The sequence below is a fragment of the Sceloporus occidentalis genome, unplaced genomic scaffold (assembly GCF_023333645.1).
Source record: "Sceloporus occidentalis isolate IW3139 unplaced genomic scaffold, rSceOcc1.0.p SCAF_11, whole genome shotgun sequence".
In the NCBI taxonomy this organism is placed as follows: Eukaryota; Metazoa; Chordata; class Lepidosauria; order Squamata; family Phrynosomatidae; genus Sceloporus; species Sceloporus occidentalis.
The window spans coordinates 4,882,555-4,901,350 of NW_028316991.1; positions in this window are offsets into that span (position 1 = coordinate 4,882,555).

Genomic DNA, 18,796 nt, shown 5'->3' on the forward strand with positions numbered 1-18,796 from the left:
ATAAGGGTATCAAGGTATAGAAACAGAAGAAATCAAATATTCCCTTTAGCAAAAATACCACCAGGGGAGGGCTGGCAGCCTAAGGCCTGGGGAGCAAGTCTAGTCAAGCGGCCCATTGCGCCACCAAAGCGGCTGCGAGCGTCATTTAAAGCGGCCGTCGTGTGGCAGTCACTCCACCGGCGCCTAATGAAATTAAAGCAGCCGGCGTGCACGCACCGCGCCGCCCAATAGCCGTGCCTCAGCTCTTTATCCCACCCCTTTTAAGACGTGGGACGAAGAGCTGAGGAATGACCATTGGGCCTGACTGCCGCACTTTGCAGGGGCGTACCTAGAGTATTTGGCACCTGTGGCAGATCCTGTATGTGGCACCCCCACCCACACACACACTTTAAAACTGCATAGTTTCTATGGTTAGGCAAACACTGACAGGGGTACAGCAAAATTGTTATTATATACTGAGGTACACATTGACGGTGGTACAGCATAACTGCTATCATTATATACTTAGGGATTACGCTGTACCGCCGTCAATGTGTGCCTATGCTTTGAGCCAAACACTGACAATACTGCAGTACAAATCCTATCACTATATACTAAGCCAAACATTGATGTGGTGTAGGCCTAACACTTCAGTGACTGGCTTAGTGTCACCATCCCGGCTCCGGACGCTGCCGGGAGTGTCACCATCCCGGCTCCGGACGCCGCCGGGAGGAGGACTGGCCGCGGTTCTCGAACGCCGGCCGTTCGGGACGGCGGGCGGTCCACCGCTTGGGCACAGGGATTAGTAGCGGGCGAAGGGTTGTCTGCGGGTCCCGGGAGAACATCTCCCCGGGCAGCGGACGATCCTCCGCCCGAGGTCCAGCTGGTGGGAGGTTGTCCACTGTTGGGATCGTCTAAGTCCTGGACTGCTGCTGCCTGGAACTCCCCTCTCAGTAGCGGTAGTTTGGGCAGAAGAACTTCTGCGGGGACGACCTTCCTTAATAGTCCAGCGAAACAGTGACACTTAGTACATAGTAGGGATGCACCGAAATGAAAATTCTGGACCGAAACTGAAAATTCTGCATTCATTTGGCAAAAAACAACAAAAAAAAATGTATTAAAAGTAACACACCAAAATTAGACAAAAAAAAAAATCAATAACAATATTAATATATATATACATATATATATACATATATATACATATATATATAATTAACAGCAATCACAATCCTATCATGCCCAGGTTCTAGCATGTACTCGCTGACTTAGCATGATAGGCGTGTGATTGCTGTTTGCAATCATATATATCTATTAATACTGTTATTGAATTTTTCTGTCCAATTTTGGTATGTAATTTACTTTTAATAAAAGTGTTGTTAACACACCACAGTTGGACAAAAAAAAATTGATAACAACAATCACACTCCTATCATGCCTAGACAGCCTCCCTATGCCATGCTATCCCCCCACACTTCCATGCAATCTCAAACCATCATTCATAAACATTCATCATAAACTATAGCATAACACCCATCACTCTCACACACTTACTAATATTTTCCTACCTTTCCTCTGGCACTTTTCCTCCTCCTCTTCATTCTTCCTCTTCTTTGTCCCGTCCTTCCGGTGCAGAGAGCGCGGAAGACGGTGGGCGTGGCTTCAGTGCTGTGCGCCGGGATTTGACATCAAGTCCCGACGCACAGCCACAGTTGCCGCGCGCATCGTTTTTGGAGGCGGACAGTCCCGGTGGCAGCCGCTTAGTTTTTAACTTTGCGGCTGCCATGAATGTTCGTCTGCCGGCCAGCCCGCCGGCCCGGATTCAGGGCGGCCTGGGGGGCAATTGCCCCCCGGCCCAGCACGCCCCTGAATACCACTCTTTGGCAATTTCAAATGTTGGGAGGTATATTACATGGACATTTCTTTTTTGTAATAATGAAGCAGGTGGAAAAGCCACTGAAGAATAATTTAATAACCTACTTACACATCTTATCAGCCGCACTCCTCCGAAGTAAACCTCTTCTTAAACTTACACAGAGGTCAGCAATGAGTGGGGTAGTATATGCACATCTAATTTTATTTGTTGGATTTGTCACTCCTTGAAACAGAAACTCATTACAAAGCCATAAAACATACAGTCCAGTCAGAGCGTTATAGATAGGAAGTCCAAGGCGCAATTATAAATCATTAAGATTAAAACCCAACATTACAGTAATCCATAGACTCTCACCAGGTTTCAAGTGGTTCAACGCTTTTTAAGATGTACATGTCTTCATACAGATGACAAGGTGTCACTTGATAAAGACGATTAAATACTTTGCCTATAAATTGTGCTATTTTTCTAGTAAAAAGAGAATGGATACACTCACACGCGCACCATCATTCCAGAGTTCAGGTCAGTATATCTCAGTTATATACAGTACATGTGGGATTGATTTCACTAACATTATTCAAAGCTCATCATCATTTCATCCATACAGTTTTCATTGGGGGACCACATCGGCCATGTTTTCCACAATATATATATAATTTTCTTATATTACTGACAAGCTCATGTTACTTACTGCTGTGTGTGGGATGTACAACAATAATTGGTTCCGTTCTGTTAGTTATATATACACCAAATATGTGTGTCCTGGAAAATGTGGCTAATGTGATCACCTTGAGTGAGAGATCAATTAAAATAAGTGTATTCCTTGAGAATGTGCCTAATGTAAAGGCTTACTTATTTGTTAGAAAATATACATATGAAAAGTTAATGCAGGTAAAGGAACATGGCTCCCTACATGGCTGCCGCTACCAAAATCAGGAAGCATTAGTACTATTAAATGCCTTGCGCATGCCCAGTAGCACTTCAACTGTTGCAGTGCTTCAGGTGATGGCCTCTCTCCCAATCCTCCAATTCCCTTAAGGTGAACTTCTGCCAAAAGCGCTGGAGAGGATGTCACGGAATACACCACCATTTGGCCTAAGGTGAACTTGCACCCAAATTGACGTGCTTTTGCTGATGCTCTCTCCCTGATCCTCCAATTGGGGGAGAGGACATCAATGGAAGTGCTGACATTTTGCCTAACGTTAACTTGTGCCCAAATTGCTTTCGCTGACATCCTCTTCCCTGATAAAAGAAAGGTAGATGATAGAAGAGGAAGAACAAGAAGATGTGGAAATGGTTGGCAGAGAAGGTAGGGAACCATTTAGAGAGCTTGAGAGAGAGACAAGACATGGGTTTTAGTGATTAATAAACAACTTCAACAAGCAAAAGCTAATTTCCCTAAAATTTTACTTCACCCCCTCTAAGAAACACATGAGGTACTTTGTGAACTTCCTGACACCAAGATCTGTATTGCCACAACCCTTTACTACACCTTCTATATAAAAAGACTAGGGCAATTCTGGGGTGATCGGGGAAGATCAACAGTGTCAAAATGACTGTACTCCCCAGTTTATTATACCTTTTCAAACCTCCCATATCTCTCTAAAAGATTTTAAAATCCTTCAAAGGGTATTTTTATCTTTTATATAAAAGGAAAAGAGTGACCAGAAATTCCTTGTACGCTCCTACTTCTAGGAAAGCCTTGGTCTGCCTAATTATCTTATCAAACAGCCCAGGCCACCCAAGTCCAAGCATGGCATGCTCCGGCAGGCACCTGGACATAGACATACTTGGAAAGATCCTGGATGAGCCCAAGTGATCCTTCTCATTACATGCGGTAATGTAACCAGTCTTGCCGTTCTTTCCTAGGAACAAATTGCCCTTCTATTCTTAATTCCATTGAGATATGTTTACTTTGGAAAATGTATCTCTCCCATCTCCCCTTACTCCAGGGCATTTCCAACCACTGGGTATGCAACCTGCTCTCTTTTCTAACTCAACCTTGTCATTCTTAGACATGCGGATTTGTACAGCAATTGCATTCTATATATAAGCACCTTCCTGCAAACCTCCTTATCAATTCACCTTTGACACATTTCTCGATATGCAGCTACTGAGCTTTGACCAATCACATCAGGTTAAGGCACATGCCTTGAAACCTTTTTCCTTCTTGCAGTAGCATATTCAAATGGAGAGACACCAAGACGATTTATATCCCAAATTTATGGCCGTCTTCTTTCTCAGTCTCCTGTACCACTGCTAACATATATTTTAAAATGGGAAAGGGAGCTACTGCACACTGCATCTGTATTACTCACAAAGAGCGCCCATAAATACCCTCTTTAGGTGCTATACCATGCCAGCTCAACTTAACCATCGCAGTCCACTTGCAAAAGTCTCAACGTTTTGATATTTTGTTCTTTTATGTCTCTTAGGCAATATAACTCTGTACTTTATTTAGAAATAAAATAAAAATAAAGAATTAAGAAATGCATAATAACTTATCTGTCAATCATCAATATCCAGAGACACTGCTGAATATACACTTACCTGGCAGGCAAAAACAAATATACATAACCACTGAAAAACAAGCCTACTTTGAGTATTGTTACATTGTTTTGTTTTTTTTATTACAAAACCTATCAAATCAGTTTGTGCAAGAACGACAAAGAAGCAAGAACAATGTTCTTACCATGTACTTGAATTCACTGTATAAAGGCATTTTAAGCATCTTCAATGTCTTCCAAGTAAAGAATAAATTGCCTAGCAGCGCCTATATGCATCTTCACAATTTATCCACTGTGGACTCCAGGATGCTTTGTAAATAGAAGTGCATTATAGCTAGGGGTACATATTGATGCTGCTACTCTTAGAATTGAAGGACAGCACAGCTAGCACCCTCAGAAAGTCACATTTATTGCAAAGCAGAATGTGACAAATGAGCCGGGGATGACGGATTGATGCATTTACACCCATTAATACTGCACACAGAGATCATATTCTCTCTGCACTGTGCTTGAAGTGGATAAGAGACTCTTAACTCCATGCAAACAGGTAGCTGCCAGGAAAATGAATAACAAGTGTATTTACAGCAGTCTTTCTCATCATCACTTAACCAGAGACTGCCAGAAAACAAATACATCACAAATTTACCTTTCTCCAAGGAATTACAAATCTAGATATTTTAAAGACAACTAGACAGAATTGTAGGTTTATGAGAGATCCCAGTGTACCAGGGACCCTCCTTAAAGGCATATTAAAGCTGCTGTAGAATGCTTCTGTGGTCTGACGTTTCACGCCACTCATTGAAGCAGCTAATCAGTAGCAGGAAATTAGCGGGATATAGTTCTCCGTGTACACATGAGAAATCCTCACCGACCTGACTGGCAGTACGTATACCATGTGTCAGGGGGCTGAACACATCTCATTCATGGCAAATACCTGGGGATTGGAAAAGAGTCGAATGCCACTCAGCTATCATAGGCTTTAAAGTTCATATGATGGCTGGAGTGTCCCTTTCAACAATGAATGTTAACCTTCCCTGAGACATCTTCCATAGCTCAGCCGACATAATATTTGTGTGGGTTTTATTGGCTTTGATAATGTTTATGTTAAAATCATTTGGAAGTTTTTGTTACTTAGGCTTTTTAATTGTTCTTCATGCAAATTTTATTGCATAGTTAGAGTTTTGATGTTTAACTTATAACGTAGCATTTACCATGCAAAAAGTGACAGTTCTAATTGTATTTAATTTTCCATGTAATTAGACTAGGACTTTATCTTTCTACTTAAGAGAAAATAATAGTACACCTGTGTCTTTACAACTCACATAGACCCAGCATGTCTACATTCCTCAACTGGGGTCCACAAAAAGAAAAAAACATTAATTTCCTATTTTGTGGGCTCATTTGGTCTACACCCCTCTCAATAATTAGAACACATGGAACCCTAATACTGGCTTTCATGCTCATAACCAGAAAGTAAACAGTAAAGAGACATAAGAATAACGAGAATAAATAAAAAGATACAGAAAATCCATTTCTGTATTAATGTAACAATTGATTCAATATTCCTTTCTTTTTAAAATGATACAAACCACTCTCCTTAACAAATACAGTGGCCAATGCTATAATGTCCTTTACAAAGCCGTCTTACATGGATAAGTCATATACCTCGCATTCTCTGTTAAATATATTTTTAAAAAATGCTCTTTTTCAGCCAAAGCTACAAGCAATCAAACGGCCAGAGATCCAACAACAGATGGAACCAGCACTGTAGTTCTGATACTATAGGATTTTTAACCAGAAACAGAAAAATGGTGTGTCCCTTATTTGACCCTGAACGGATTCTCAAATAAAACCCTGATGTCCACACATCCATCCAATTTATCCAATAAACGTATTGATTCGCAGTGCGCACTGTTTTTTTTTTTTCCCAGTTGATTTCTTTCTTTTTTTTTTTTACCATGTATGTCTTATTCAATTTTTTGTACCTAGACATGCCAAGGAAAACCCCAATAGTGAATTGCTATCTTTGATGACTCCTGTGTGTATTCTACATGATTTCTAAATTAACTTTTCTTTATGACAACTTGTTTAACAAAAGCTAAATTGCTACTTGGCTCTATGTCTGATGATGGCGCTGATGGTGTGCCTATACTTTGCCGCTAGGCCAGAAACATTGCTATGGCACAGATGATAATCCTCAGAGAGCATATTCACAGAGCATCTGCTCAGTACTAAACACTGCCCATTTAACTAAAGTAACCCATTCTTTCCTAATGGGAAATTGTTCTGTAAAACCTGAAGTTTTTTATTTTTATTTTGACTATATCTATGTTGAAGCAAATAGCTGGACAGTGGTAAAAGTAGCCATGGGGGAGGGGAGGTCCTGCAGAATCCCCTATGTATTTGCACCAGGGACCGCATGTAAATTTAAATGGACCACTCACCTAACATGTGCATGTGATGGCTATAGTGTCCCTTTAAGGAATAAAAAAAAATAATATATATATATATATATATATATATATATATATATATATATATATACAGAAATTTTGTAAATGACTATTGTAGCTGATTTTTTATGGAATATCTTCATAGGTGTACAGAGGCCCTTTATTACTTCCATCACTCCTGTGAAGACACGTGGTATTTGCTGATCCAAGTTTAAGTTTAAAAGGTTAATTGATTATTAGAAATATTATATTATAATTATAATTTATAATAATGTTACAGTTAGAAATTTTCATTGTTTTCCATGAAAATAACTAAGCAATCTCAAACTTTTGAACAGTAGCATATAAGATAGAGAAACCGCCATAACATCCTGTTCTCTTGGGATCCAAGATTATTCCTCCAACACTGAATTATCTCTGCACTTGTTCTAAACTGTTTATTGGTTACAATAGCAGATGAGCAGAAGGAAGATAAAGTAAAAGGACACTCCAGCCATCCAATGCACGTACGCTGCTATGAACACAAAGGAACATATATATAAAAATTTGTTTCGGAATAAAACTATTAATATTGTTGCCTTGAAAGCACAATCTCATTTAAACATAATGCATTCAATTTTGTCACATCCAATGGCTTTTTATTTTAAACATGACAGCTGCTCAATAGGGCTAAGTAAGGCAGTTTTAAGTAACCCTGCGATTTATCTCAATTATTACTTCATGAATTTTTATACCCTGTAATTACACGAAGAAGAAAAGATACACTTAAACTGGTTCCTACTAAGTATGACAGTAGATTTAACAGAAAAGCCACTTACATTTTGGAAATAACTGTCAGCAATTGGGTTAAAATTAGGGCTGCACTAACGATTATTTTCATAATCGATTAGTTGGCCAATTATTTTTTCAATGAATCGGATAAAAAAATAAATGTACATTTTTCATTTATTTAAAATAATTTAATAACAAACAGAATGTTAAAACAAACAGAAGAATAAAAAACTTTGAGAAAAATGCATTTCTTTATTTCCCAACCTGCCCCCCCCAATTATGCACATTTGAGCCCAGGCTTGCCACACTGCCTCCCAGATATGCCACATACCCCCAGATATGCCACACTGCCTCCCACATATGCCTTATATACCCTATATGCCTTATACCCCATATATGCCACTGTGCCCCCTATATGCCACTCTGCCCCCAGATATGCCCTATGACCCCCAAATATCATTATTATTTCTTGTTTTATATAGCGCTATCAAATTCCGTAGCGTTGTACATTCCCCTCTGCCCCCCCGCCCCCTGATATGCCACTGTACCTCCCCAATATGCCTTATAACCCCTATATACCACTGTGCCCTTGATATGCCCCCCAGATATGCCTTATACCCCCCAAATATGCCACTCTGCCCCTGATATGCCTTATACCCCTATATAGCACTGTGTCCTTGATATGCCCCTCCCAGACTTAGCCCCCGTGCTCCAGACTCCTTGGTGTCTAGTAGGGGCAGCCGGTGAGCGTCTGCGCGATGTGTGTAGACAACCTCTGCTTCTGGCCAGCACTTTCGCTGGAGCTTCTATGACTGAGCACCGGAAGGTAATCGCACAGACGCCCACCGGCTGCCAGAGAGAATGATCCGGGTCCCCTTCAGCGCTGCGGCAGATCCTCCTCTCTGGCAGCCAGCGAGTGCTGCGCAATGCGCGCAGACCACCTCCACTGTGCTGGCCGATACTTCCGCAGGGGCCTTTATGGTGGAGCACCAGAAGGCTACATCACGCTGGTGCTCCATCATAGAAGCCCAGGCGGAAGTGAAGGACAGTAGCACAGACTCCCCCCACCGGCTGTTAGAGAGGAGGATCCGCTTCCCCTGCATCGCTGCGGGAACTTTGACGTTGTGGTTGGCTACGCTGTATATGGCCATATAGTGTGACAGAATCCCCAATATTAAGAATATCATAATTACTAGCAAATGTGTGTTTGTGTATATGTATATATATATATATATATATATATATATATATATATATATATGTGTGTGTATATATATATATATGTATATATATATATATATGTGTATATATATATGTGAATATATATATATATGTGAATATATATATATATGTGAATATATATATATATGTGTATATATATATAGCTATATATATATATATATAGCTATATATATATATATATATATATATATATAAAACGTTATACTTTTATGAGTATTGCGAGTTGAGAGGATGTGTTTGTAGTTTTATCTGTTTACCGGCTTAATGCCTGTTATACTGTTAAGTTATCTGCAAGATAGAAACATTATGAAAATGTTGATAATGTTGGCAAAGGATGTTGGGAGGTGTAGTCTTACCTAAAAGCTCTATTGAAGGGCTGAGATTTAAAACATTAACTGTTTAATAGCTCATGAAGTGACTTGCCAAATGTGTTAACCAAATGGATCTAATATCAGCCCTCATGGAAACTTTGACTTGTCATTATTTAAAGATAAACTTAATTGAGTCACCTGCATTCAAGAAGAGATATCAACTGTAACATATTGGCAGCAAAAGCACCAATTGTGAAATATGATTACAGCAGTGTAGAATAGGAAAGAGTCGGTTCCAGACTGTGTGACCCTAACAATCTACCTCTTCAACCTGAGACCCTAAGATTGGTGTAAAAACTGACACTCGGGGTCAAGCTCTGTGAGTTCCCAGGTATGTGCATATGTTCAGATACAATGCATGTTTCTGTAGGCCTGTCACAAAGGATTTATGCCAAAAACCCCATAAAAGTTTTATGTTTTTAAAAAGCTTTACAATTAATAATCAATATAAAAGTTTTAAACTATATTGTAAAACAGTATCTCTTCCACTATGTGCATGGCAAGCCCCCTCTGGCTCTGCAAGAGTTAATTAGAAATGTGTAAATCCACACTTCTAAGCATGATGGTTGGGTAACAGTGAAGACAACATTACACTTGTGCCTTGGTAGTTAGCAGTCATAGGGACCATTATAGACTGGCAAACCATGTCTGCTTGCTATTCTTCTATTAGGCATATTAGGCACATCTAGATTATCCGGATGTTGGAAACACGAAGGGTTAGTGTCACTTGATCACTCGGGATTTTGCCCACGCTCCTTCAGACCTTTTGGTGGGGCAGAGAAAATGATTCTCCTTTAAATCATTTGTTGTCAGATAGGAGGGCAGCCTGGGGCACAGGTTCTGAATACAGTTAAACCAGGAGCTGCATAATTAACATCGCACATGGGGCCTCCTTACAGACACAGTAAAAGCAGATGCTTTCATCTTTTGTGTTAACCACTTCCAAAAGCCAACGGCCATCATGAAGAATAGGGTTAAAACCGTTCCTACTGGAAACATGTAAAAAAAAAGCTTTTCCAAACACGCTTTTTCACTATTGAAGTGAATTATAAATGTTTGCTTGCTTCATTTTACAAAAATTGAATCCGTTTACACTTGTTTTCATTTTCTGACTTCCAGAATTCCTGATCCACTACACGAAACGGCCAGCTTACTCCCAGATTATGTGTTTTCTCCTGACAACGTTGAAGAAACACCACGACCCAGACCCAGCAGCTGTTCCTCCATAATGACTTTCATTCTTGCAAAGGCTCACTACTTTCATATTGTAATGTCTGCATTCACCCTCTGTCCAGCTGTAAAAAGCATGGGGCACCTCAGGCCTTTCTTTCACACAGTTCTTGCTATAAGCCAGCTTGTCTTTCAGACAGCTTTGGCTAGAAATGATAAAAAAACAAAACAAGGGGGTACCCATCTGTGCAAAGTTACTCACGCTCCTTAAACGGACCAGCAGCAAATAGTGCTTGCAATGTGCTGCAACCACATATAAAAACCTGGAACCTGTGTCAGGAACTATAGATATCAGCACTAAAAGAAAAAGTTAACCACACATTGTTATATCTAATGCATGCGATCACAACACAAAAATATATATCATATCTCCCAAGTGTCCCCTTTTCGGAGGGAAAGTTCCGCTTTGGCCCTAAATTCCCCATCATTCTTTTCTATTATCTGGGAATGTATCAGCAAAAGCATGACGTGTTATAATGTTCTAAAAAAATACATTCTTCTTCTTCTAATTGTCTTACTTGTTACATAAGTAACGGTGCGTAACTAGAAACCACAGGGCCCTGGTAAGAAATAAATTGCCTCTGGCCCCCCAACAGCTGGTCTGTGCCACCATTTCTCCCACACAACTGGTCTGTGCCTTCTTTGTCCCTTGCCCCCTTCTAACATACAACATATGTAAACACACTTACACAAATTACACACATACTTATACTCACTAACACACACTCCATCTCACCCCACTCATGCTCACACACAAGTACACATCCATGCTCTCACACACACGTACACATCCATACTTTCACACACACGTACACATCCATGCTCTCACACACACGTACACATCCATGCTCTCACACACATATACATACATCCCATCTCCCCCTTACCTTTCCTGCAGCTTTCCCTCTGGCACACTGTGCGTGAGCAAGCTCGGTTTCACCAAGGGGTCACATGACGTCACGTGACCCAGATACATTCCTGTCTCCCCGTGCCGGTTCAAAATAGTTTAGAAAGGGCCCTTCCCACCTGGATCGGTGCGTAACAATTTTGGACTGGTAGGAGGAGACAGGATTAAGGGGTCGCACCCCTGTAGTTACGCCAGTGATAATTAAACAAAGTCACACCCCCTAAGACAAAGGAAGATGCTGGATCTCATAAGCTTTTTGCACCTTAGAGATCTTTTACTTAAAAATGTCATCTGCATATGATACTATAATAATGAGAAATAATGCTATTTAAACGTGATTGACATTAAGCACTTAATTTCTATGATGGTCTAAGCAGTAGCCAAGCAGAATGTGAGGGCCAAAACAAAGAAGAGTAAAAAAACATTGCCGGGTCAGAACCAGGAGTAATCAAAAATCCAGCCAAATCGGTAAACAGGGATCAAGGTCAAGACAAGCTGAGTCAAACAAGATAAACCATCAGAGTCACTCAGACTTTGCAGAGATGCTACACCAACCACGGGTGAAGTGGTAGTGCAGGTCCTGAGTTAATATAGGCTTGACGATTCCAGGTCATACAGGGTCATTCAGGGTCATACGGTCATATGTTGTGAGAACCCACTACCCTGGAGGACACAGAGCAGCTGGATGCTGTCGGAAGTAAATTGTTACACTAAGTTAAATGACAGAACTATTCTTTTACTCTTAGCATACATATAGAACAAGCGCATTTCGTCTATTACTAGCTTCCTTATACAGTTGGTACTGCTGCTCTGGACTGATAGCTCAGATGCAAATAGACTGGTATTTCCTGGTGTCATTCTGAATTAATTTGATTAAAAAAATAGGGAAACTTGCTTCATTTCATAAACAGGTGGTTAAGGTAACATTAGGGCTTAGACATTAAAATGATATCTAGAGATGCAATTAACGATTTGTATTAATATTTTTATTTAACACCAACATATTCTGGAGAGAAGAGATCACAGAGAAAAATGTTCAGATGACCCTACCTGCTACAGGTTACGGTCTAATACACAACATATTTTCAGGACTAACCATATGACAGAACTCAAGTGGCCCAGAACTCAAGTGGCCCAAAACCTGTCACTGCTGGACCAAACTATGATATAATCACAAGAAGTCCTTGCAGAAGATTACACCTGGAAGGACAAAAACAGGATGATGAATCTGAAAAACAACTCGGAACAAGATTCAGAACTTCATATGATATTTTTATTGGTACATTAGTTGCCCAGAATTATTTTGCGTTTATATTATAACTGCTTCTACTTTCCCAGAATACATTCTAATCTTGATGTCTTATTTATAAAAATTGCCAGATTTCACATGGTTCACAAAGAATCTCTAAAATTACTATTATAATACGACACCTGAACACATAGAGTTATGGTAAATAAAACAAGAATATATGAATAAAATATGATTTTTGTTTTCTATTCAATGATACCTATTATATTCTAATCTCATTATACAGCCTGCAGGGTACCATTTATTTGAAAAATAGCATCTCTTGTTGGTGTCCTCATATAACAATTGCCCTACCTTCAACAGGCCCTGCGGAGTCTATCCTCTGTTTGGCTAATTCATCAACTGGGATAACAAAGGGCTGCAAACATTAGTAATCATAATTACATATCAGTAATGACCATTAACTGACTCAATGTCTTTGTTGGCCAGCAAGTTCAATAACCACAATTCCATGTGATCCATTTAATCCAAGCATCCACCTCAGATCTCCTACACATGTGAATATTACTATTATTCTTTCCTTTCATGGGTCTGTGCAATGCCAAACTAGAGATACATGGTTACATAACACCGCCATGATCTACCGTTTATAATATATGGCTTTTTAAAGCTTCTTTTGTCATCTGTAAAGCAGTGTGTGCATTAAAAACTCCTGATACACAAACCAATGGGAACTGCTTGGAGCTAAAACATGCCAGAGGTGGCCTGTCATAATACATAACGAAGCCATTGAAATAAAACTGCTCTTCTCCTGTAAAATCCCATTTTTGTTACGGAACCCCAGTGTCCAAAAGTCCTACATATAGACAACTCGTTTTTTTTTTCTTAGTCTTTACTATTGCATTTAACACGGGCCAAACGCCATCTCCGTTTGCCCTCATGTGAATTGAAGGCCGGCTTTCTGCTTCATTTTTTGTTTGATTTGTGGGGGGAGGGGGGTCTCGTTTTCAGGGCCTCGTAGGAATCATCACATTTAACAAAATTCAGTAAATTTGCAATTTTTACAAATCTGAATGCACAAATCTATTAAAAAGTCTTTTTGTCTTGTCTTAGATTTAGGATAGCTTAATGACTATCATATGCATATTTAAATTATCTCACTGTATTAGCCTCTACCACTTCGGCTTTTCCATTTATCCAGAAGATTCTAGAGGTATTCTGGCGCAGTGTGTGTACCTGCAGTAGGGTAGCATACCTGCCAATGGTTCTGTATTTGTCGGAGCTACATCCTCAAGATCTACATCCTCAAGACCAGATGCGAGGGTGCAGGGCCGGCCTTTGGGGTGTGCGACCTGTGCGACCGCACAGGGCGCCACACTCCAGGGGGCGCCGCCGCCACCATAGCGTACCGCTGCCGCCAGCAGCGTACCTAGCGGCGGGGGGGGGGGGCGAGCGGCACCCGGCACCCCTCCACAGACGGACAGTAATGTCCGCCGCTGGAGGAGCAGGCTCGCAAGGGAGCGGTATCGGAGGTCTTTAACAGACCTCCGGCTCCCTTGAGTGATTTTAAGCCGGTTCCTTGAACCCGGCTTAACATCACTCAAGGGAGCCGGAGGTCTGTTAAAGACCTCCGATACCGCTCCCTTGTGATCCGCGCGGCAACAGCTGCTGTGCGCCGGGGTTTGTTTTCAGATCCCGGCGCACAGCACTGAAGCCGCGCCCACCGCTGTCCGTGCCCTCTGACCCGGAAGAAGACAGAAGAACTGAAGAAGAAGAACGAAGAGGAGGAAAAGGAGCTGTAAGGAGAAAAGAGGAAAGGTAGGAAAGCATTCAGTGAGAGTGGATTGGTATATATGTGTGGATTAGTGTATATATGTGTGGATTGGTATATATGTGTGGATTAGTGTATATGTGTGGATTGGTATATATGTGTGGATTGGTATATATGTGTGGATTGGTATATATGTGTGGATTGGTATGCGTGTGGATTGGTATGTGTGTGGATTGGTATGTATGCGTGTGGATTGGTATGCGTGTGGATTGGTATGCGTGTGGATTGGTAAGTGTGTGAGAGTGATGGGTGTTATGCTGTACCATTTCCAATGTCTTTTTCATGATCTAATTATGCTCTAAAAGTACATCATAACTCCCATCACTCTATACTGTTCCATACAGTGGCAGAGCTGGGAGGCAGAGGCCTTGCACCCCCACCGCAGGACTCCTGAAAGGTAAGTGAACTTCAAAGAGGGAAAGGGTAGATAGTTAGGTGGGCGTATATAGGGAGAAGGGAGTGAGACAGGGGAAAGGGGGTAGATAGGGAGAAGGGAGTGAGAAGGGGTAGATACGGCAGAAGAGAGTGAGAAGGGGTAGATAGGGCAATCATACTCCTATCATGCCAAGTCTGCGAGTAAATCCTGGAATCTGGGTATGCCTGGGCATGATAGGAATGTGATTGCTGGTAATCATATATATATATTTGATATATATAGACTTGAAAACCGAAGTTGTTTGTGTGGTTATTTGGAAAGTCCCTGGAGTGCCGGTAACTATTTTTGGACATATATATATATATATATATATATATATAATATTATTTAATTGTTTTGTCCTATTTTGGTGTGTTACTTACTTTAAATAAAAGTGTTAGATTTTTTTATGGTGTTGGGGGGGGTCATATTCGGTTTTGGCCAGGTAAATGCTGCACTTTCGGTTTCAGTCCAGAATTCGTTTCGGTGCATCCCTACTACTAAGCCAGACAATTAAGTGGTAGGCCTAGACCACATCAATGTTTGGCGTAGTATATAGTGATTGGGGTTTTGTTACAAGTTTTTATTCCTTTCTTTTTTTGGGATGGGGGGGCGCCAGAGGAGTAGTCCGCACAGGGCGCCAGAACACCTAAGGCCGGCTCTGCGAGGGTGGACTTATAGAGAGAGGTTAGCAAGGTAAAGACATGTTTGAAATGGGTTAGAGGAGAGTAAGAAAAGATTGAGAGAGCTAAGGTCTCTAGTCGAGCAAGCTCGTTGGAGGGGAGTAGGAGGCAATGTGAGAGAGCAGGATAGGAAGTGGTGGTCAGAGAGGGGTAAAGGGGAATTCGAGAAGTTAATGAAAAAGCTCATGCTAGAAAAAATAAGGTCCAGGGCGTGACCATCATTATGAGTAGGGGAGTTAGGGGCAGGAGGACGGTACATAACATAGCCAGAGACCATGGACCTCAAATGAGTAGAAATAGAGTGTATGAAACAAAGGTAATAGGTTAAAAAATGCAAGTTGGGAAGAGTAGAAATCCTACACTACCACCCTTTCTGTCATGGGTTCTGGGAGTGAGGTGGAGGCCACCATAGAAGAGAGCAGCAGGAGAGGCAGCGTTACAAGAGGTTAACCAGGTTTCGATTAGCGCAAGTAGAAATTACTGAATTTGAATTTTATATATAAATAGATTACGGGATTACATGGAAAAAAAGTGATTCTGGTGCAAAAGTCTTGTCACCATGATGGACTTGTCCAGTCAGCAACACCATTCTATTGATACCAAAAATAAAAGCGTTATTCATACATTTCGCTGGTTTCACCTGTTAAAGGCTGCCGCCACAGGGCCTTATTCTATGGTATTCTATCGTAAATCACATAAAACACTCACTTTTTATTTATTTAATTTATATAAGATGAAGGAAAGAAATTAGTATCTCTCCTAGATTTTTTCCCACAAACTGCTAGAGGCTGTGGTTAACACGGCACAAATCACTATAATAGCATTAACTCATTTTCCACCGTTTGTTACGCCACGGACACTTATGTATTTCTCACTGATTGTACACAGATACACCAGCCTCTGCTCAGTTTCATTTGCTTTTGTAAAGGCATCATCGCTTGCATAAAAGTAAATGAAGACATATGATGGCAGTCCCTAAGAGCCACTTAATGCAGTACCGGTCTGCAGAGTTAAAACAGGCCTGGTAATTTAAGTCTAGGAGCCTATAAGTCACATGTATGGCTATATTTTACACATCTACATGCTAATGGTAGGTGGGAAGCACTAGTGTGTCCGACTTTTTGCCCCCGCAGAGGCTAACTTCATTTGGCAGTTGAGGGGATATTGACAGGAAAAATCCAACACAGTGATAGAAATCCATATCAGTTGCTCACAGCTGGGGCAATTATGAGTCTCCCAGAGCTGATCATGATATTGGTATTAGGGGGATATGTATAGTCCATGTAACAATTGAACTAGATTTGCTGGTGTGATTTGGTAGCCTTGCATGCGGTTTTCAGTATTTCTAATGATTAAATATATTCCAAAAAATGGTCTTGAAAGACCAACTCAGGTGACGGCATAATGAGCACCTAATATTCAGGACTCTACTGCAAAAGCTGGGCTGGGTGGTATGTAATACAGAGAAGAACTGTTATGTTTATATCTTGTTTGGGTTTTCCAATGTTGGAGGTTGGTCACAATAAGGGAAATCAAGATTTGCTGTCACATATTATAACCATAGCCAAGGAATAAGGCAATAACAATGTATGTATGTCCTCTTACCCTTCAGATGTATTATGACATATACCAACGTATTCTTAATACAAACATTTTTCCCAGATACATTTTATACTCCAGTAAGATCATGTGTATCACTGCTTGGCTGGATAGCAGTGAAAGCAGCTTGCTGAAAAGTCCAACCAATTTTTTACTCATGTCTTGGTACTTCAACTGTTGTCTTTGGTCTCCCTCTTTTGGCTGGTTGTGGATAATGATTTGCAGACATAACTTTAAAGTGGCCCTCATAATTTCCCAAATCTACTTAACAAAGCTCATGTAATAGTGCTAACAGATTAAACTGCGCACTATACAGTCATGTGAAAGTACACTAGCAAACATTTCAATTGGTCTGGACTTTGACATGGCCACCACAACACCTTGATTCTTCTCTTTTTTTTTTTTTCAGCCATTCTGTTGTAGATTTGCTGGTGCTCTTGGGACCATTGTCCTGTTACATGACCCAATTTTAACCAAGCTTTAGTTGTCGGACAGATGGCCTCACATTTGACTCTAGAATACTTTGGCATACAGAGGCGTTCATGGTACACTCAATGACTCCAAGGTTCCCAGGACCTCCGGCTGCAAAACAAGCCCAAATCATCACCCCTCCACCACCATGCTTGACAGTTGGCATGAGGTGTTTGTGTTGATATGCTGTGTTTGGTTTTCATCAAACACGGGGCTGTGCATTATGACCAAACATCTCCACTTTGGGCTCATCTGTCCAAAGGACATTTTTTCAGAAGTCTTGTGGTTTCTTCAGAGGCTTCCTCCTGGCATCCCTTCCAAACAAACCATACTTGTTCAGTCTTTTTTGTACTTTCATGAATTTTAACACTTAACATTCTAGAGTAAGCCTGTAAAGTCTGAAATATAACCCTTGGGTTTTTTTTGCATTTCCTCTATGAATTGTATGGCCTGACCTTGGGGTGAATTTGCTGGGACGTCCACTGCTGGGAAGATTGGCAACTGTCCTGAATGTCCACTTCTGAATAATTTTTCCCGCTGTAGAATAATGGACTTCAAATTGTCTGGAAATGGCCTTATAACCCTTCCCAGCTTGATGGGCAGCAACAATTGCTTCTCTAACATCATTGCTGATGTCTTTCCCCCTTGGCATGATGATAAAATGTCAGCATTTAAAGAGGTGGTCACACTCTGATGACCAAATAATTAAGGGCATTTGATTAGCAGCACCTGTAGTGTGATTTTATGCAGACAATAAGTATGTGTTATCATACAGAGATGACAAGGTGTCACCTAATAGGTGACATGTTATTGAAACAGGCTTTTTGCTCTTCAAATGTTGGAAACCCCCATCACTCCACGATACCTGGAAAGACTCATACAAGGCAAAGCCGTGTCTCCCTAAACCGTGATGCCACTATTTGCTATGCCTTATTTCTATTATAGTATAGGAAATACAGAGAAAACAAGAGCCCAAAATAACCCAGAGATTCCAGAAACCACATACACAAAATTAATGAAATCTTCAATGCAAACATATGTAGGCAACTGAACAACATGCCATGATAGCTTGGGGAAATTGTCAATCCCAGATTTATGCTTAAAATAACACAAACTGCTGTTGGAGATTTCAGTGAATTAGTAACCAAGTAGGACACAAAACAGCCACATCTTACAAAGATACTATTTTATTACATATAATTGGTATGAGGATGG